Raw genomic sequence first — 3,959 nt, forward strand, 5'->3', positions numbered from 1 at the left:
TGTACTTTTTTTTCTTCTTTCACCCTATTCCTCCTCACCATTGTTTTGCTTCTTCCCTTTTCCCCATACCCTTTTATTTCCCTAATAGATAAGCTAAGGTTTTTTGTTTTGATTTGTTTTGTTTTGTTTATCCAAATGAGTGGATGTGTTATTCCCTCTTTGAACTTAATCTGATGTGAGGAATGTTGAAACAATGCTCACCCCTTCCTTCTTTCCCTCTATTGTAAGAGGTTTTTTGCATCTATCCATATGATGGAATTAATCCCATTCCACCTCCCCTTTCCACTCCTCCCCAGATTTTCCTTTCCTTTTACCTCTTAAGTTTCTTTATATCATCACATCAAAATCAATTTAAGAACTATACACCCTATGTATACTCCTATCTGCCCAAATAGAGATATAGATCTCAAGAGTTATAAGTATTATCTTCCTGTGTAGGGACATAAATAATTTAACCTAATTAAATAACTTTTCCCCCACATACTTTTTTTATGCTTCTCTTGAGTCCTGCATTTGAAAATCAAATTTTCTGTTCAGTTCTGGTATTTTAATCAGTCAACCTTGAAAGTCCCCTATTTCATTGAATATCCACATTTTCCCTTAAAAGATAATTCAGAGGGGCAGTTAGGTGGCACAGTGGATAGAGCACCGGCCCTGGATTCAGGAGGACCTGAGTTCAAATCCAGCCTCAGACATTTGACACTTACTGGCTGTATGACCCTGGGCAAATCACAACCCCAATTGCCTCACCAAAAAAAAAAAAATTATAATAATTCTCAATTTTCCAGGGTAGTTGATTCTTGGATGTAATCCAAGTTCCTTTGCCTTCTGGAATATTATACTCCAAACCTTCTGATCCTTTCATTTTGAAGCTGCCAGGTCATATGTTATCTTGACTGTGGATCCATGGTATTTAAACTGTTTCTTTCTGGCTACTTGCACTATTTTCTCCTTTACCTGATAATTGTGGAATTTGGCTACAATATTTATTGGAGTTTTCCTTTTCATGTCTCTTCCAGGTGATTGGTGGTTTCTTTCTTTTTCTTTTTTTTTTTTTAGTGAGGCAATTGGGGTTAAGTGACTTGCCCAGGGTCACACAGCTAATAAGTGTTAAGTGTCTGAGGCCGGATTTGAACTCAGGTACTCCTGACTCCAGGGCCAGTGCTCTATCCACTGCGCCACCTAGCTGCCCCTGGTGGTTTCTTTCACTGACAATTTTATCCTTTGATTCCAAAGTATCAGGACACTTCTCCTTTATAATTTCCTGGAATAATGGTGTCTAGACTATTTTTTATCATGTCTTTCAGGTAGTCTAATAATTCTTAAATTATTTCTCCTGGATCTATTTTCCAGATTAGTTTTCTTTCCAATGAGTTGTTTCAGATTTTCTTCTATTTTTTTCATTCTTTTAATTCTTTTTAACTGATTCTTTGTGTCTCATGGAGTCCTTAGTGTCCATCTACCCAAGTCTAATTTTTAAGATGCTATTTTTTTCAGTAAGCTTTTGCACTTCCTTTTTCATTTGTCCAATTCCCCCCACCCTACCCCCATTGGCCAATTGTATTTCTTAAGGAATTGTTTTCTTCAGTCAATTTTTCTCTTTCCTTTTCCAAGCTGTTGATTCTTTTTTCATAATTTTCTTCTAGAACTCATTTCTCTCATTTCTTTTCCCATTATTTTCTTCTACCTCTTTCCTTTGATTTTTAAAATCCTTTTTGAGCTTTTCTAAGAAGGCTTTTTGGTCTTGAGACGAATTCATTTCCACCCTTGAGACTTCACGTGTAGGCATTTTGAAAATATTGCCCTCATCTGTGCTTGTGTTTTGGTCTTCCCTGTCTCCATAGAAGCTCTCAAAGGTAAGGGTCTTTTTCTGTTTCTTACTCATATTTTAGCCTGTTTTTTGACTTTTAAAGTTGAGTTCTGCTCCTGAGGCACAGGGTCCACTATTGTAAACTTCTTGTGTGGGAGATAGGAGCCTGGTCACTGGCTTTCTTCTCTCAGGCCTCTGTGGTTTGTGGATTCCTAACCACCCTGGGCTTGCTATCCATGCTGGGATAGTTTGGCCTAATCTTGCCTGTCTACAGATGCTTCTCTAACTGGCAGTTTGCCCACTCAGCCAGGGCTGAGGGGTTTCACAACTTTCCTGTTGAGCCACCAGTCTGCCGACAAGGACAAAGGAGCCTCAGGTGCTGATCTGTGCTGTGACTAGTAGCCTCCTGCTGACTTGCCCACATACTCTCTGCACTGTTGAGCTGTGCTGAGCTCCCCTTTTACCCAAGTGAGACAGACCTTTTCTGAACTCTTCTAAATTATCTCAAGTTGGAAGATTGTGTCTCTGTCTTTTTGCAAGCTCTTTAGTTCCAGAATTCATTTAGAGGTTTGATTTAAAGTTGTTTCTGAGGGAAATTTGGGAGAGTTCAGGCAACTTCCTGGCTTTTCTCTTCCATCCTGGCTCTGCCTCTAGCTCTCATTTTTTATGAGAAATTTGAGGCTCTAAAAAGTTAAGTGACTTACCTAGCATCATATAGTCAGATCCAGGTCCTCCTGATGTTGAGCACAGCATAATATCTACTTTGTCAAGCTGCTTTTCAAATGAAGAAATCAACTCTTAAACATTTATAGCATTAGTGAGAGAAAACTGGTAAGTGAAAAATGAATCTTACCTCAAGAAACCTGTCAACTACATAGCCCAGATGCCATGATTTTTAATATAAGATCTAATCTGGGGACCATTCATGTATTGCCTGTTGAAGGAAAACCTTGAATTTCCTCAAATTGTTTGCTAGACAAGTGTACATCAACTTCAGAGAGATTTTTTTTCCCAGTCATTCCCTTCTATTTTTCCTATTACTTCTCTCATATCATTATACCTTTAGCCAGTCAGCAACATCTGACAGTACTTCTGGAAGAATTGGCAAAACTTGAGTTTTTAATAATCTATGACATTAAAAATTCATAGTTTAACATGTCTCTAGTCACACTGAGCCAAATAGCAACTCTGAAATGCATATGTAATTTCTGTAGGTTTGCTTGGAGACTAAGAATGATTATTCAAGGACAAAACTTGGTTTATTGGGAGCTCACTGCATGCTGCAGGGGGCAAGGTTTGGCATGAGTATAAAAATAATTTAACAAATTAAGATGTATTTGTCCAAACATTATCTCAAGGGAAGTCCCACCATTTGACTGTCTTCACTAATTTTTCATATTTGTGTGTCATCCTTGTGCAGGGGCCATTCCAATCTTCTCTATATCATTCCAGTTTTAGTATATGTGCTGCCAAAGGGAGCACTCCACTAATTTTTCTTAGAAAAAATTGTTTATTTCAAAAGTCAATGCTGAAATACTCATTTTAGGAAATATATTTGCTTTCTTTTTTTCCTCTCCCATAGAAATACTAAGCTCCAAAAGAAATTACATTAACCAAATATCTTTCTTAAGAAATCTACCAATGTCACTTAGAAAAGAAACAAGCACTTTTTCCCCTCATTGTTAGTAATCAATTGCTCACTTATAAGCATACATCTCCCATCTCTTTATTTTCACTGGTTGTCTTAAAATGGTCCTCCTTCATCCCCAGAGGATTTCTAGTTTCCTTCAATATGCAACTAGATTCTTCAGGTTCTCTCTTGGTGTATCTCCATTGATGGTGTCCAGGAAGAAATAATATTGTTAAGGAGAAAGTCTTTAGGCTTGCTAAGCCCTATAAGGCCAACATGGAGTGGATGGAATATTCAGGAAGACTACCACCTCTGAAATGAGGTCTTACTGAGATTTTTATCAGGGCTGCTCAACCATCTTTGATGTCCACATATCAACCAACTCGCACCCACGGGTCCAAAAAGTTGTAGTATGTCCAGTGGCCACACCTCAGTAAACCATCTCAATGGACAGGCTAAAGCAGGTTGTGGGTAAACAAAGGTTCTCAAACCTGTCAGTGAGTTAGGGGTATGTCTACT

General features: G+C 38.1%; 1 non-coding gene across 1 annotated transcript; it reads right to left on the bottom strand.

Annotated features, from left to right (window-relative positions):
- Positions 1 to 3,185: 3,185 nt before the first annotated feature.
- LOC122744941 lies at positions 3,186 to 3,292 on the bottom strand. Its single transcript, XR_006355271.1, has one exon. It is a non-coding gene; the product is annotated as a U6 spliceosomal RNA (small nuclear RNA).
- Between the last annotated feature and the right edge of the window lie 667 nt (positions 3,293 to 3,959).

This window comes from Dromiciops gliroides, chromosome 2 (genome assembly GCF_019393635.1).
Source record: "Dromiciops gliroides isolate mDroGli1 chromosome 2, mDroGli1.pri, whole genome shotgun sequence".
Classification (NCBI taxonomy): domain Eukaryota; kingdom Metazoa; phylum Chordata; class Mammalia; order Microbiotheria; family Microbiotheriidae; genus Dromiciops; species Dromiciops gliroides.